Below are 18,506 nucleotides of genomic sequence, written 5' to 3' on the forward strand. Positions count from 1 at the left end.
GATAATGTCATATATTACTCAAGCACCCTCAAACCATGACACTTCCCCCTCCAAACTTTAGCGTTGTTACTGGCTTCTTCTTCATCTCTGAAATGTAAAATATTTTCATCCATCCATTTTCTAACACCCTTGTCCCTAGAGAGGTCGGGAGGGTTGCTGGTGCCCATCTCCAGCTAACGTTCCGGGCGAAGGCGGGGTCACCCTGGACAGGTCGCCAGTCTGCCGCAGTAAATATTTTCATCTTAGCTTATTTATTGCCTTTAGTTGGTGTTTTCCTTCCATGTCTGTACCACCAATAAGCGTTTCAGAGGACACCAGCGATGTCATTGTTCCCATAGTGATGCCACAACATAGAGTCACGGAGGTCAGTGGATGGTAGAGGACGGCAGCAGCGAACGGAGTGACTCTGACCATCCAGAAATAGGTCAGCGGATCGTGTTGGGTGCGGTGGCGCCTCGGGGTTCCTTCCCCACTGCTCTGACACGAAAGGAGCCATTTAAACCAGTCGATGCACTGGTGTTACTGATGACCGCTTGCATAACATCGAAATAAAGCCAACATAAAGCTCATAAAGCCCACAATTTATCACTCAAGATCAAATGTCTCAAACCCACAAGCTATAATGTGGTCAAAATTTATCCAGTTTATCCAATACTCGTTTTAGTAAGAAAGAAACATTTTTTATAGTTACATCACCTACATATTTGTGTACATTTAACTTGAATTTACTTCAGTTTCAGAGTCTATTTTTGTTTTAGAAAACATAAAGTGAAGTAAGTAGCGAATAGATATTTGATTTATAAAGGTAAAAACTTAAAGTGTTTAATTGACAGAGGTTCAATTAAACTCAGGAGCAGTTTCTCCTTATAACAAAATGTAAAATTCATCAAAACAAGAACATTTCTTGTTAAATGTAGGAGAGTTTCATATCTTGTCAAAATAAGAAACTTTCACACAACAGCAAAATGTAAAACTGGTTAAAATGAGGAGTTTTATATAAATCTTAATGAGAAACTTTCACTTTTTACAATGAGATATATAAATATGCTTCTCTAAATGATTACGACTTCTTAAAAAACATAATGGAGATCACTATGACTCTCCTTTTTCTTGTTTCTTATTCCAAGAGGTATTGTTGTGACAAAACAGAAATAGAAAGATACTTTTATTGCCGTTTTTTTTTTGTTACTTTTTTTTTTATACAAAAAAAGAGATACTTTTCCACCAAAAGAGATACTTTTTTGGTAAAAAAAAAAAAGTATATATATATTTTTTTACCAAAATAAAAAAGATACTTTGGATTTAATGAGACATAAATCTTAAGAGAATGTTTTCTCGTTTTACCAAGTTACTGCTCACAAATTTATTTCTGAGCTCTGGCAGTTAAACGCTTCCATAAGAACCATCTACACGACACAATAAGTAAACATTAAATACTCATAATATTATGTAATTTAACATCCAATAACAATTTCTATAAAACACCTTAAGTCATTAAATGTCTCAAGTAAAAAGCTTCTCTCCAAAACGTTGGTCAGAGCAATAATTAAATACAGTGGAACTTGCCTTTTCATGTATGGTTTCGTGGAGTATGTTTCAAATATTTTAAATAACTTCGACAGTTTATATGTAATCTGAAAATGAGTTGTCATCATGTCGACCTCCTTCCATGTCCTCTCAAGACTCCGCTGATCTGGACAGACAGGTTGGTCAGGAAACGTCCTGTCATGTAACTAACGTTTCAAACCCAGCTGGGGTTAAACTGGAACACCAGAGTTTAACTTAATCACTGCTTTTTGTGGGTCAAAATGACATCAGCCCAAACCGAGCACAATCCCCTGCTATTATACACATATGGAGAGCCAAGCCAATTATCTGGCTGAATGTAGCCACTTCCAGCCGACCCCCGCGGCCCCCGTGAGTCATGGGAAAAGTGAGAGTAAAATGTCAGAGAGAGTAGAGCTGAATGAAGCAGCTGGCAGTGGGCCACATTTGAACACCAACGTGTAGCTACATAATGTTTAGCAACGTTACACTTAACTATATGACTTTTAGCTCCGTAATGTTTAGCTACATTACGGAGCTAAACATTGCTGAACGTTAGCTATGTAACATTCAGCAATGTAGCGTTTAGCTGTTTAATGTTTAGTGGTGTAACGTTTAGCTCCGTAATGTTTAGCTACGTTAAGGAGCTAAACATTGCTGAACGTTAGCTATGTAACATTCAGCAATGTAGCGTTTAGCTGTTTAATGTTTAGCTCCGTAATGTTTAGCTACGTTAAGGAGCTAAACATTGCTGAACGTTAGCTATGTAACATTCAGCAATGTAGCGTTTAGCTGTTTAATGTTTAGCTCCGTAATGTTTAGCTACGTTAAGGAGCTAAACATTGCTGAACGTTAGTCTTGTAACGTTCAGCTCCATAATGTTCAGCAACGTGACGTTTAGCTACATGATGTTCCGCAACGTAACTTTCACCTATGTAATGCTTAGCTACTTAATGCGTTTAGCTCTGCTGTCCAGAAGCAACAATTTTATTGGTCAAGATTTTATTTCTGCTTTCATAACTAAATGGAGGATGGAATTTCATATTATTTTTAATTTTCCACATTTAAGTCACCATTTATTATTGAATCCACTCGACCTGTGATGCCAAGTTACCTGAGCTGAAAGCTGAGCTTCTCTGCCTGTTGAACCAGGAAGGTATGGCGTTGAACTGTCGGCTCAGACCTAAGATAAAAATGAGAAACGAAGGGAAATAAACATTAGAATCATCAAACAATAGTTAGATATTTGAAGAAGCAAGCCTAGGCCTATTTAATTTATCCACAACTTTAAGCGCAAACAACCAAATCCCATCTGGTGAGCTTTAAATCATATTAAAGTCTTTTCCACACATTCCGCTTTCATCTTGTGTTGCAGAGAGCCGTGCATTAGGTTCAGTTCTGCCTGTAAGCAACATTTATTACTCATCGTAACAAAGCCGCAACCAAAACAATGTAATAATAAAGTTTGATCCATTTTATTCTTTTGTTTATTATGGTAATTTACTTTGAAATGAATGCCATTAGTACCACCATAACATTTCAGGCCATAATCTGCCTGACTGAGTTGTGTTATTAGTATTCAGAGAAGCTGGAAATCCTCATCAATGCATCAAGACAAACTTCAGCAACACAACAGACTAATAAAAGGAGAAGCAGAGGTTTGGCGGAGAGTCTCCAAGGCAACTGCAGGGATGGTAATTTTGCTCCAACAAGTGATTACAAGCATCCTTCCTGTGCCAAGTAGACCAGCGGCTCCAGTGAGCTGTTTTTAGGATTTGTTAAAGTCTTGGATTGGCCCTCTGGGGCCGATCCAGAGGATGAAAGAGTTAAATCTTGGCCCAAGATTCAAAGACAGACAGCCGTGTGTAGCTCTGAAACTGTAAGGAGATGGAACGCAGAGCATCCTGTTAGCATTACAGGGTGTGAAAGGATCATTAGGGAGGTTCAGGTGTCAAAACAAGCATTAAGACAATAATACAATTCTGCAAACAAAGAGTTTCTGCAAACAGGGAGGATGCAGATTTATGAGCGAAGAAGGAAAACTATTTGAAAAGAGGCGAGGAAAAGTCAAATGTTACTATTCTACTATTAGCAGATGATTATGTGGTTTTTATGTTTTCCTGATTTAACCTCTTAACTTTACTAAAAAAGTTGGAGCCAAATGTAAAAAAAGAAAATTATATCTAATTTATAGCTCCTTGTCTGGTAATATTTAGTATCTAATATATTTAATATACCATAAATTCTGAACTATAAACCGTTACTGTTTTCCCCACACTGCGGCTTATACTAAGATGCAGCTAATTCATGGTTTGTTCTTTATTTCATACTAGCAAAAACAATTTGCCTCCTAACAGTAGACCAATCAATTAATTAATGAGTAGCTCACAGACGACAAATTAAATTGTACGATAAATTAGGAGCACTTTCACAATTCAATGACCAGTATTGCAAATCGCACTGTGCATACCTTGAGATATTTCTTACAGTAAATGAAAAAAAAAAAAGTTAATGGATTTTTTATTACCCAACAGTCTTTCCTATTAAAGGCACTATGAATAAAAAAAATATTTTGTGACAAAACATCTTGTACGTAGCGCATAACTGTGTGAGTCTGTGGGGGATAAAACACATGTCTATCCTAAAGCTAAATGTTATTGGTCAGTTTAATTTTGTTAATTTGGCAGCTTGGCACTCTTTCTGTAAGCTAAATGTCACTGTGCAGTGAAGCTTACGGAAGCCCGTTTCCGGCCTTCTGGGAAAAAAAAAAAATTAAATGAATTATCTTGAAATAATAAGATACTATCCAGATACCCCTGACCAGCTGATTTCTGCCGGTGCTGTACGTCTCCGCACCGCCCAGTGGATGTGTGTTTTGGTGAAGTTGTCGCACTTTTTTCACCTTTTTGCAAATGCCCTCTCATCAGACACACACTGTCACATTTGTAACTTCAATAAAGAATAAAATAAATAAATAAATAAATAAAAATCAACAAAATGTGTTCAAATTAATGATCCAACAAAAATAATTAACTTCATTATTGTTTCAACAAGGTGTTGTGCTATTCTGTGTGCTATTTATTTTCATCTCTTATTTTGTGGAAATGTTGAGACTTTCTCCAAAATGACAATCTTTTTCAACCTGCGTAGCTCCGACGTTGGAAATGAGGAGCTGAGGTTCACAAATGACGCTGAAATAAAATCCAGTCCAACATCTGGTTTGAGGCGACACCTCTGGAAAAATATCCCAACTTCAGAAGATGTGCTTTTAACTTATCAGTGCTCTTTGGTTCCTCCCATCAGTCTGCAATTTCTCACGTTGAGGTCATGAAACCAAATTTTAGATCTACCATAACTGATTGATGCCTGCTGGCCTCTGGTTTGCAACCAGCTTCTTACTATGAGAAACCAGCAACTTCCTCCCAGTGTCAGAATCTCACTGAGGAAGAAACTGCATGAAGTTTTCTATTACTTTAATGTCTGCTGTAACTGATGTACATTCACATATAAAATAAGTCAATAGAGTTTCATTTACAATTTTTATATCTTCGTGTCATGTGGTAGATCTCAGACAAAAGAGAAAAAGTAGATCATGGTCTCAAAAAGTTTGGGCACCTCTGATCTAAACCATATGGGGCCATATTTAAGCATTGGCTTTGTATGGATTTTATTAAACATCTCATTCATAATTGGCAGGAGACACAAATCTGATATGTTTACTGCACGAAAGAGGTATGAGACATTTTCTCATGATTTCTTACATTAAATAAAAACTGTCCAAATGATTTGTCTTCAGTAAACTTAACATGTGAAAACAGTTGCCTGTTATGAATTGAGATAGACATATTAGAGGAATAACCAAAGCTAAAAGATTTATTTTGCTTCTTGGCAAATTTTTAAGGAATTTTCTTTTATCGGTGCAAAAGGAAAAAAAAGAGGGAGACAAACTATTCTCCAAAGGGAAGCTGCTTGGTGTGATAAATAAAAGGAAAGCAACTGTAATAAGAAGAAAAGAGTGCAGCAGGAAGTAATTTCTCTTTCAATGGCGGCCGAGCCAGAACAGCAAGCTTACTATATAAAGAAGAGAGGGAAAAAACACAGAGAGATTTGTGGTTCCATCCTGCCCCTAAAATATCAGGAAATGACAGGAATAGAAGCACCAAAGCAAAGAATTTGTTTACAGCGACAGTAAACGGCTGTTCTCTCATTCTACTCTGCTCCATTTGTCTCACATTTGTCACAATTTAAATGATGTAAAAATACATAAAAACATTTCTCTATTGGAAATATGATAGATGTATAAGTAGTGATGCCTTGTGCAGTGTTAACATATTACATAAAAAACCTGCTTTATAGAAAAACCCAAAAAGTTTGAAGAGGTAAAAAGTTGAACTTCATCATTCTCACCTGGTTGTTGTTAACTTTCATGGTTTTTGCCAAACTACAGTTTGGATTTTGTGATATCATTGGTGTCCTAACGGACCCACTGACTTTCATGTAAGCAGTTTTATCTCTACATTTACAATTTATGCATACACATGCCGGTAATTTTGTCTATTTTCACACAATACGTTTTATACAGACGAGGAATTTGAGGCTTTCGGTTAAATCAAGAGTACAGAAGGCACATTGAAACTGTAATTCACTCCCATTATAATTTAGTTCCAAATTTTCTCACAAGTTTTAATTACTTGGAAAACAGCTTATTTCTTCTGATACCAATCCATCATTAGGCTCCAAATTCTGAATAGTGCTAGCAGAAGGAAGTTTATTTGTTTAGCCACCATTAAAAATATTCTAGGTTTTCCATTTCTTCATAAAGATCCAAAAAATAATATTCATTTCTTTATTTAACCCTTGTGTTTACAAATGGGGTCCAACCGACCCCACACCCGTATCACTTGTCAGCCTCAGTCATCAGACACACAAGGGTTAAATGTTTCTATGAAAGTCCAGAATCATTTTGGGGCGTTTCATTCTGTGTTTCTGTTGTCAAAGCTCCAGAAATGGAATCCGCCCCCCGACTCCCTGATTCCCACAGCTTGTCATCACACAGAGTATCTAAGCAACGTCTCATCTTATCTCCAAACTCATTAACTGAAGCTTTTACAGGAAGCTGTGCTGATAATTTGATGCCCACAATCTTATCAGTGATCCTCAAGCTCTATCGTATCAAATTCTGTTCATCACACAGAGTGACTCGTCAACTGTGATCAAGTCTAGAAAACGTTCCTTGTCGAACATCTTAGCATTTTCAGCCATTTTCGCGTCGTGTTGACCCATGTGCTCCTCTTCCTCCAAGAGATGAATGGGTTGTAGAGAAGGCAGAAAGCAGAGCGACGGATGAGGAACGAGGTCAGAGGCCGAGCTAATCCACAGATATCGGCTCTTCATGAGGAATGAGAAACAGGAAATGAATCTTAATCTCAGCGCTCCACTGACCAGAAAAACTGTGTTCATCTTTATTAAAAGGATCAAAAGGGGGGGCAGATGGGGAAAAGATGTTTAAGAAATTAGGTAATAGCTATTTTTTAAAATAAATTTAAAGAAAGAGAAGGGAACGAGCTGTGGCTGCTTTTCCTCGACGCTTTTAAACGAGGATCTAGACGCGACCTTGGTTTGCGAAAACCAAACCAGAAGGACTGGTTGAGGTCAATACACCTCTGATCCACAAATGGACGTGGTCACTGACAAAAACAACAGTTTTATTTGGTTTAGTGTACAATTCTTGGGTCAATGGCTTCGTTTTAAATTTCTTTGTAATTATAATTGTTTTATATTGTAATATGTGAATAGATAAGCCAGTTATCCTTCACAACATTCACACTGTGAAAAATCCATGTTGAAAGTAGATTTTAGTCAGAGGAGGCTACGTTGTAGCACCACATGGTATCACATTCTATTATGTTGCACTATACTACATGGTACTACGTTGTAACTACGTTGTACTTTATGGCATTATGTTAAATCTACGTTGTACTACGACACAAACATCCCCATGACAGCTGACCATGTTATTATATCAACCTTGTATTTCACCGTTGCAAACTACAAGACTGAAGTACTAATTACATTTCCAGTTGTTTTTTATAAAGCTGGTATGATGTAGAAAAGTAGCGGATTTGTGGTGATAACGTGACTCGTGAGGCAGCTGTGGTCGGTGTTGCGGTTCAACCTGGGGGTCCGGTCGGAAAAATCAGACAGCAGCCCTCTGAGGTTTCCCAGCTTCCTCCTTTTTTAAGTTGGCTGTCACCCCCACTTCCTCACCCATAATTCACCCTGACAGCCTCCTTCTCCCCACACACAGGGAGCCCAACATGCTCATCCCCAGGCCGACACACACCTCCATAAAACACACACAGGATGCTACATTAAAGGCAAGAGGTCTGGGGAATCTGAAAATCTACAGCCGTCTTAGACGTTTTATTGATTCCAGAAATTTTACTAACTGTGTTAAACTTCAACGATGTTTTACTGTATTAAGTAGCGTAAATAATGTTAGAACTTTTGACCTAAAAAGTCTGTTTTTAACCAAAGTGTGTTGAACTGGGATCTTCTTTATGGTGATGTTATTCAAGAGTGAACAGACGCTGTAAACTGAGAGAAACCAAACTAAATTTAGCTGATTCTGGATGAAAAACCACAACCCGTAATTAAATATGAAGACAAAATTTAATCTGTTTAACAGCAATATCAGAATCTGTTATTATTGACAGAGCAACACAAAGTGCTTTAAAAAATAGAAACAGGAAATAAAGAACAAACAGCAAACAGCATACAAAAATAAATAAATAAAAAAAAAAACAGAAAAAATTAGCCAAAAAAAAAAAAAGAAAAAAAAAAGAAAAAAAGCTGGACATGAGGACATTAAAGTAGTTAGGCACAGGCAACACTAATTTGGAGGACTTTACAAAGATTTTTCCAGGAAGAATTTGTATATAATTAAAAATAGAAGTGTCATAGCACTACATAACTGTAGAACTGAAGGGATAAAATTAGGAACAAGAATTTAAATTACTATAATTCACCTAAAAATAATCTTAAACTGTATGTGTCGTTCAGTGTGAAGCAGCTACAAATACCAGACCATGGTTCTACTTTTTACTGTCTGTTCAAGACCTAAAACATTTGAGACTGACAGAAAAATCAGAGAAGATGATCTTATATATCACACACAGGAACCCAAATACCATCTAATTAAGTAAAACCAGGAAGGAGATTGTGGAGCTAAAAGTTGTGGAAACCTGAATCTTCCTTTCTGTAGGTGTGTGTGGAGGAACTTTGAATCCTATAGTCAGACATGACCTCAGGTCAGGAGCTGCAGTAATATCCTGTTTAGGACAGCAAACCGTGGGAAATCTGGGTCTGAGTCCTGAACTTTCCACTCAGGAAATCATTTCACATACAAGTGTGCTTTAATATTCTACATCCAATCAGAAACCTCTACAGCTCGACCGCCATGCAATCTGCGAGCTTAAAGCATGGAGAGTGAATTCAGATTAAAACCGAGCGTAAGCAGGTGCTGGCTGTTGAGCCCCGAAGGCAACAGCTGCATTTAAAAATGTGGAAACGGGCAGCAAAACGGCTCAGAATGAAAGTGTTTCCCATCCATCAATCAACATGTTGCCACCAGGCGGGGAGAAACGAAGCCTGGAGGCAGACATTTCATTCCTATGAACTTCTCTAGAGGTCAGGAATGTGAGCACCAAGCTGTATTTTAGCTGATCCTGACAGGTTGGGCATGAAATGACCTCCAAACAGAATGAGGGCGCTAACGAGCAACTTCCATGCAAAGCATTTAAGCTCTAAAACGACAGTTATGTTTATGTTTCTCTGATATTTGTCATATGAAGCATAATTGAGAGCTGAAGAATCAACAAAAACACATAAATTCAAAACATCTCCTCACCATGACACTTCCTCCACCAGTGCATCAGGGCTGATATGACCTTACGTTCACTAATAACATTTTATATTACAGTACAGAAGTATTTTGTTGGTGATGGATGGTAAAGGAACATCCCCAGAAATGTAAAAGAAGTCTGTGTGGTTGAGTTTCCACATCAGCAGGCGGTGTGAGAACTGCTTTCCTGCTCTGCCACCTTCCCACACGTTCACCACCTCCAGGATGTGTAACACCTTCGCCGAGCGGGCTTCAGTTGTAGCTGGAGTCTGAACGGCAGGAAAGAAACGCTCATAAAGGCCTTGCGTTGCACATTTAGCAACTTCCTACCACCTCCATGTCCAGATCTCAAAGCCCGGGCTGACTAACGGTGATTAGTCGTAGCCGACTCCCACGGCTGCAGACGTCAACAACCTGGGCTGACCGTGCTGGGTGAAGTGGGGGACAGGCCTCTGGTTCCATCCCTAAAAACGAGGGCAGAGGAAGGGCGCGCTGCCCCCCTCTGTCCTGCATGTCACCCTGAGTCGGTCTCCGGAGAGGAGACGGCTCGCCTGGGAGCTGCCCAGCAACCGTCAGGCGGACGGAAACAGAGACAGACAGAGAATGGGTGCGGCGGGGGCGCGGGCCGTCATGTTGGTGAGCATGTGATGGACCCAGTAGACGACCAGTCACGGATGTGATCCAAACGGATAAAATGTCCTCTCAACAATATAAATTAGTGCTTCTAATGTGATGAAAAACAAGCTGATAACCATTTAGCAGTTCCATGTGGGCGATGTGCATCATGGTCCACCAGTTAAAATCCTCCCACCACATTTCAGCACAACTCCAATCTGCATCTTTGTCGTTACGCAACCCTCCATGTTCTGATACCCAACCATCATCAACCGAATAATAATCACTGCCTCACATGACCCCTAGGGGCAAAATAATAGCGTACTGAAAGTTGGAAAGACTCAATCACCAGCCATAACAGTTCCACCACCGTGCTTCACAGTTACTGTCTTTTTTTGTCATTTACCTTTTGGAAAGTTGTCCTAAGCAGCAGATAGGCTATTGAGGATAGGAGACTTGCGCCGATGTCTGTTGCTGGTTATATTAGCAACAGATATGCTAACTGCTGTAACTCATCAAGTCATTGTGACTGATTACGTTAGCAAACATGCTACAATCAGACTGTGTTTAATCAATGTTTGTGGTTTGTGTTGCATAATATTACTTTTGACCGTTTCCCCTTAAGCTAGGCTACATGGGGGTGCTAAAAATATGCCAATTGGTTGTTAGCTGAGTTAGCTGCTCATGGGTTATTTATTTTACTGACAGAAACAGGTATGCTAACTCCTATTACCTAATGCTGCAGATTGTTTTAAAACAATGTTTGGCTACGTTTCTGTAATATCCAAGCTAAAACTGTGAGCTATTCATTTTACCAACTGACATGCTAACTCCTGTAAACAGCGGCTATGCTGGTTTTTTGTGTTGTCATATAAATTCAAACAGGGTCAAATATACCGAGATATAAGGTTGACCGACAGCTCAAATCAACAAATAGGGAAGAAAAATCACCACCATAAACATGACGCCCTTCATTAAAAGGGTTAAAAACAGCAGAACAAAGACATAAACAAGTCTTCCTACGGTACAAATCAAAACAGTACACAGTCTTAGGAATATCCAGAGAAGAAGAAGGCTGCTGTGATTTTTTTTCATCAGCAGCATACACCACCTGCTCGACAGCGCACCCTGACCGAGCCGATGGAGAACTTTTGACAGCCAGCTCTGCCAACGAGAACAGACAGTCTGACGTGTCCCGCGGTGTCGCCTGGCCTGGTTGAGAAACCAACAAGCTACTGGCTACTGGCACTTGGCACCACAAGCTAAGATGTCTCTAAAATAAAGCAGCCAATGGTGTTAGATATCCAGAGATATGCTCTCACGGCCCGCTAGTGGCTGAATAATCTGTGTTGTCTAGACAGAGAGCGTCTCAAAGACTAAAGGTCAGCAAAAAAATAAATAAATTAAAATCCAGAACCAACCCTGGGCTTATCATAACATCAGCTCAACTGTTTTCAATAGCTGCAAATATCCTGAGAAATTTGAATTTCTGCAAACAAAAGAAAGAGGACAAAGAAGGAATATTGATTTGAAATTAAAGGTGGGAAGAAAAGAAAGCCCTGAGGGACAAAAAGTGTAGGGGGTGGGGGGATTTACATGCATATTCTAGATGATTTGAACGCAGTTGCTTTTAGCAGCTTACCTGGTGAGGCGGGTCCAGTTTTTGGCGTGGGGAGCGAGGGGCTGAATGGGCCGGTGGGTGGGCGGGTGGCGGCTTCTGCAGAGAGAGGAGAAGAAGAAATAAACGGATGAGAAGGAGGCAGAGGAGCGGGAGACGGAGTCATCAGGGCAGCGGCGCTCTCGCTGGGATGACTGATGTTTTCTACGCCGGCTACTGGAGCCGGCGAGAGCACACTGCTGCAGCTTACACACTTCTTCCACCAACACACACACAAAACCAGAGCGAGCCAATCACATCCCCTCCACCATACACACCAACAGTTGGGGCTGAAGGCAGCATCACGCCGATGGGGGTTGGGGATGCTGGGTTCCAGCCATGTCTGAGCACCAGAAACATGTTCATGTTTTAGACATTAATTCATATTTGAAAGGGATATGAGGCTCACCCAGCCCCCGGGGGGAGACTGGGTCTACAGATGAAAGACCTCTGTCTGCATCTGAAACCTCCACAAAGAGCATTTTATTCTCATTTCTGCTCCTGAAGGCGCTCAGATTCTTCTGAACGCGGGAAGCATCCAAACATGACAACGAATGCGGCAGGAGTGCAACGCGAGGTGCAGGATGGGGTGCAGGGCTTGCCCTGTGCTGAATAATCGCTCTGTCGATGGTGCTCATTTGCAGGCAGGGCCGGGCGCTGCAGCAGAGCAGACAAAGGGAGAGAAGAGAGAGGCTGCAGAGAGAGGCTGCAGAGAGAGGCTGCAGAGAGAGGCTGCAGCGGCACAAGCAAACCATCCAACCCAGAAAGGACTGCAAGCCGCAGAGTCCTGCTTGTTCCTGCAACCACAAACCAGATGAAGGGGGGTTTATTTATAGAGCCCCGGCCGTGCTGCAGCTATCCATCACCTGCACCGCTAAAGATGTCAGAGGAAATGAACGCAGAGGCATCAGAAGTTTGGAGGAGGAACGAGAGAAAACTGTGGAAAAAACCCCTGAGGATTCAGCTCCACTGGTTTATACCTTTATTAACACACAGAGCTGGTTTGTCACCAGCTGAAACTAGTTTGGAAAATTGACAGAAAGATGAATGAAAAGTCATTGTTGAAATTCATCAACTTTTAATGTGAGGACTTTAAATTGTCAAAAAAAAATGGTTGTTTTAACCAAACCAGCAGTGGCCAGTGGAACAAAAAACTATTTTTTCCCTCATTGTTTCAGCCAAATGAATACTAAGATCTCTTAGTCACTTTGCACAATAAGACGGACAAGAGAAAACGCAATTCATGAAAGACGTGTTGATCTTCTATTTGGCTACAAGATGCTAGCCTAAACATGGCTACATCTGTGGTGAAAGCAATAATTAGTTTAAAGTTTAAAACAACTAGAAGTTTAAACTCGAGTTTATTTTGCCAACATGTAAGCAGAAGAGCTGCATGAATTTATCATTTTATTCAGACTCTGACTTTGGACGGTCAGAAAATTCCCCAAACAACAATAGAAGCTTCTTAGTTTCTCATAGCTGAAGCTCCATAGATGAGGTCATCTTTTAGATTACTCATGCTGTTCTAAAATTAAAATTCATCAGAAACCTCCTACATCTGCTTTTACCTACACCACTGTAACAACCAACAACAAACACATCTAGAAAGTAAAATGCTAACTCCTGTAAAAATGGCAAATCTCAGTTGTTGACCTGCAGCCTGAACAAGGTTTGCCCCCCAGATCCACCCAACTGCTAAAGAGGGAAACTGTCGGTGGGAAATGTTGCCGATGGAACAACAACCAGGAGCTCTTGGAAATATTTTCTGTTGAAGACTGAAACAGACAACATTTTGCTTTAGCTTTTTCTATTCAGTAGCTGGCAGCCTGAGCCACCAAATCAAACCTGTAAGGTCAAGAATGAAGTTAAGAGACTCTGCACTTCATCATCCATCACCAAGAGACCACTTAGGTTGACGTGACACTGAATCAGAAAGGAGGCAGTCCTAAGGCCTCCAAAAGCACCTCAAAATTAGAGGGAGAGAGAGAAAATGGCCGACCTGCTGTTTCACATCCTCTATTAGCTTGTCAGAAACAGCCATTGGTGAGAGACTATAATCAAGCTGTCAGCACTGAGGTTAAAGAACGCACAAGTTTAAAACAGTGAGAGTCCGATGCCACCTTTTTAGAAAAATGAGAAGAAATGTGAAGGTATTGAAAGACAGAAAATCTGGTTTCTGTCCCGACATCTTCTGGGCCTCTGCCCGTCTCTGCCGATTAGACATCAAGACCAGATGGAAAGTAAAACGTGGCAGCTAACATCTAATCTCCAACCAGCAGATGCTAGCAGTGCTAATGCCAATCTGCCAGAACATAACAGGACTGTCAACAAACAGAGCAGACCTGCAGGTCAAGGCCAGCTGCTGATGTGCTGGGGATGAGTTGGAGAGGAAAGTCTGGCCCTGGCTGGACCCCAACCCTCTGTGATCTGGATTAGCTGACTGGATCATCCCCTGACATCCACGTATGATGACCCTGTCATCCAGATTTGGGCCGGCTCATTTTCCTGCACATCAGAACATTTTCGGCGTCTGATCCCACAGCCTAAATTCTCCAAACAACCAATCAATAGAAATGTCCAGAAGTCTTACTGGAGAGTGCTGTAGAGGCTGAAATACAATCGCCGCTCTGTGAAGGGCAACACATTACGCTTCAGCTGCTCTACAGGAACACAGAAAGGTGCTGACTAATACTGCACCTCATTCTGTATTCAGGCAGGACGGAGGACTGCTGTGAAGACGAAACAAAGCCTGTCCAGCTGTCACCAAACCTCACCTGATAAACCATGACTCAGGCAGACTGTCTGAAAATGCAGCTTTAGCTCCAGATGAGTTTCAATGAGCCGGACAGAAACCACAGAGACTAAAACGAATCCTTCAAGTCAAAGTAACAACCAATCTACACAACTCCCTGTCCTGTTCAAGGAGGTCAGAGGTTAAATACCTGCTAACACTACAAACAGTGGGAAATGGATGGATTGATGGATGGACCATTTTAATGGGTGGATGGATGGATGGATGGATATACGGACGGATAAACCACTGGTTGGGTGGATGGATGATGCATGGATGGAGAAACAAACATGCTTGAGCTCTTTTTCCACAGTTTTCTAAGCCTGAAAACACTTAAACTCATTAAATGTCCAAACAGAGTAGAAAAACACAGTGGGTTACATGGTCTAACCACCAGGTTACAGCCATGTTTTATCAATCATCCACTTATAAAAGTGGATGATTGGGTATAATCATGACCAAAAACGATGTGCTCTGGTACAAAAGTATTTCATTTAATGAGCTTAGAAAGCTGGTTCAATGAAGTTTATTACATTTTAACCTGCTTTATGTCTGAATTAGATGTAATTGAGACAAACTTTAATGTCATGTTGTGTTCTCTAACAGCAGAGGTTGGCTTCTCTGCAGTGTGTTTGACTGTAAGGCTTGAAGTTGGCCCTGTACTAATGCCGTCACCCAGACTGGAAGCTTGTAATCTCCCGTACTGGCAGGCAGGATGGGGACTGGATCAATGCATTTAAACAGGACAGCAGCACAAAATCTATTGCTAGTTGTTTTGGTCAGAAATGGATGGAAAAATACCTTCATCTGACTGCTGGCTTGTTTAAAGCAAGCTAGATTTAATTTAGACTTGAGAGATTGAGTTAGCCAGATCTGCACTGCGTTGTTCAAAGCTTAGAAAATACCCAGAGCACACAGGAGGCAAATATTCTCATCAGTTACGGTCTTTCATCTAAGTACAGGAAGGTCATGCGTTCTCACTCAAAATCTATTTAAACCATGGCCAAACTATTTATTATTAACTGACAAATAATATTTTCCCTCATATTTCTTACCGTTTGTTACTCAGCTTTAGGAGTGTTTGGGACAGAATTTTAGAAGATGACCCGAAACCGTTTGATTTTGCTGCAATTCATCACAAAAAGTTTCAAAAATCCTCCTTTTAATCACAGCTAGAGTAACTAAATATCTCCAACGGCTTTGGTGAAGTTAAATAGCTTTTCCAAGATAAATATTTTTCACCGAGACGTCTTAGACAAAACTATCATGTTGCTAGATGGTAAAACTGAAAGAATGAGCTAAACAACAAAAACATGTTATTTATTTTGAAAGACTTCTCACATGAAGGGTTTGCTTTGTGACCCACTTGCTAAGTGGTGTAGTACCTCTAACTTATTTAGAAGTGTTACTTGCAGAAGACATGGCGTCAGGGAAAGATAGTTGACATTGTGGGAGCTTTACTTTTAAAACTTTTCAAGCTACTGTCATCAAAAACTAAGATGACTTGTGGAGTACCTCAGGTATCTGTCCTTGGCACCCTTTTATTTTCAACTTACATCTTCTGTGCAGGCTTGATTACGAACAATGGTGTACAAAAGCAAATAATTAAACACAGAGATTATATGTTTGATTCAAAAACTATTATTCATCCTCAAAGGTCTTGTCTAACTTATGTATCCTTATGTAAATATATTTTTTTTATTATGACAGAATTAGTATTAATAAAGAGTTTTGCACATTATTTACCTTGACTGTAAAATTACAGACAAGCTTAACTCTCTTGGTCATAATATTTATGGAAAAGAAGCAGTTGATTTCATTATGTTGTCGCAATTATTTCTGAAAGGCACAATGACAGCCAAACTATTCATTATTGCTCAAGGGGGACGACTGCAACAGTTTGTGAAAAGCTCCCAAGAGCGTAAAAAAAAAAAAAAAAAAAAGACTAAGTGGTTTATGAAAGCGCTGCTTTTTTAGTTTGCAATTACTGCCGAGAGCAAATAACAGGCGGTCCATTAGTCAAAAGTGAGCATCACACAATGCAAAAGACCAGCTGGCAAAAATCTAAATCGTGAAATGTCTAAATGGACAAAATGGTATGGATTGGAAGTCATTTTTCCTCCCGTCCTTCTGGGTCTTCATATTGTCTCATCAGTCAAACATATGCATGTCTGATCCTGCAACACTTCCAGGCTGAAGACGGCCTGCTGCGTGTTACTTCTGGACCGTTGTTCCTCTCCGATAAAGGCAGAACACAGGAAATTCCTCATATGTGAAATATGCCTGAGAGGCCTGTTTAAAATAGTTTTGAGGAAAAAAACGGCAGAAATAGGAAGGAAGTGAAGAGGCTCAGCGCTGTGCAGTATGACGGAGGGACGCAGTGACTCCAAGGAAACGTGTCTGTATAATGAACTTCAATGGGATTGGGCACGTGGGAGGGCGTGTGCCAGGCTTAGATTTACAGAGTGTTGTATACATATTAGCAGTCTGCCGGGCGGTGTGTCTGACTTTACGCTAACCACAGGGTGTAGCCTGGTGCTTTGAAGTCGTCCCTACAACCAGCTCTGAACTGAAACACAGGCTACCGTACGAGACAAGGAAACATTACAAGTAAACCTAAAAAATTAGATGGATATTATTATCCAGAGATTTATTTAGGCACAAGACTCTTATGCTACATGTTGTTTATTTCTCTAAGATTTGAAGTTAACTCCTTATAATAAAAATCTAGAAATCTGAATTCTGAAAGTTTGTTTACCCTCTTCGAAAGCTCAGAAGTGACAATTATGAGTTCATAAAGGTAAAGTAATTTGAAGAAGTGAACACATTTGAACACGACGTTCACTGTCAATTTTACCTGCACTTGAATATTACACAAAGTCGAAAAAGTATTTATAGCTGGAGAAAATGGCTTTCTGAAAAATGGAATTTCAAAATGAAATCTGTGTCGATATCAAATAGTTTTCCCAACAGAATGACAAAATATTCTTAAAAAAAGGTTGAGAGTATGAACTTCCATTAACTATAGACTTTAAAGAAACTATTACAAATATGTAATATTATACAATGGAAGTATTGTCAAATACTGCTTTTTGTTGTAAATCAGTAGTTTCCAAACTATTTGCTATGGTTAAAAATCACCAAATTAAAAGTACTCCTGGGACACTTTTGTTTAATGTTTGTGTTTTTTAAAGTTTCTTACATAAAATGCCAGAGAAAATTCCAGACTGGTCAAAGTTTGGAGCGGAGTCCCAAATCTCTCGTTAGAGGATGCTACCCATAACTGTAAAGCTCTTTTGAGCGTAAACTTGAAATGCTAAACCACTATAGCAGTTTACAGTACCTATAAATCTAGTCTAATTTTTAGGGTAAATACAGTAAAAAAGAAGGGAAAAAAAACTTACTAAAAGGTGAGGCTACCTGTGAGAAAAGGGCATTTGCACCAACGACGTCCCTGATTCTAAATCCCTTCCTTTTATTGGCTAATCTGAACTATGCTTCCACGTACCATCTGTTTTAAATTAGCACCTTCACAGGAAGCACTAAGATCCGGGCAGCAGTGGTCAGATCCTAAATCCACTACAGAGGACCAGCCCAACATCAAGATTAACTGAATCAAACTGAACTGAATATTAGCTGGACAGGTTTTTTTTCCTGAATCAAACGACGCCGTGCTGCTTGTCTAAAGTTTGGAGGAGAGACTCGTGTCGCAGAGGGACGAGCAGGAGTTTCTGGAATCCATCACAGACAGCAGAGGCCAGCTGCAGCGAGGATGGAAATCAACACGCCGCACAATGCTCGCTTGACGAAATACGTCAGGAAAAGCCCACATCCTGGCACGGCAGGTCAACGGCACGACATGCCAACATGCAGTGGAGCGTTGACACCGGTAAACAATAAACACACTCCACTCTGGGACGCAGCCAGGAATCATTCAGGCGCTGCATGGCGAAGCCTCCAGAACCATCAAGTCAGCACTTTTCCTCCCCATCCTT

The 18,506-nt window shown here is 40.2% G+C and overlaps 1 protein-coding gene across 1 annotated transcript in view; it reads right to left on the reverse strand.

The window, feature by feature from the left end:
- LOC106914874 (uncharacterized) overlaps positions 1–18,506 on the reverse strand; it is a 53,396-nt gene that overhangs the window by 19,860 nt on the left and 15,030 nt on the right. The window contains exons 2-3 of the mRNA XM_014982010.2: positions 11,706–11,780; positions 2,660–2,728 (exon numbers count right to left, since the gene is read on the reverse strand). The gene's annotated coding sequence lies outside the window, so the exon portion shown is untranslated. The remainder of the gene's footprint in view (positions 1–2,659; positions 2,729–11,705; positions 11,781–18,506) is intronic.

Source organism: Poecilia mexicana, unplaced genomic scaffold (genome assembly GCF_051168715.1).
Source record: "Poecilia mexicana isolate PSO_F unplaced genomic scaffold, ASM5116871v1 scaffold_2, whole genome shotgun sequence".
Taxonomy (NCBI): Eukaryota; Metazoa; Chordata; class Actinopteri; order Cyprinodontiformes; family Poeciliidae; genus Poecilia; species Poecilia mexicana.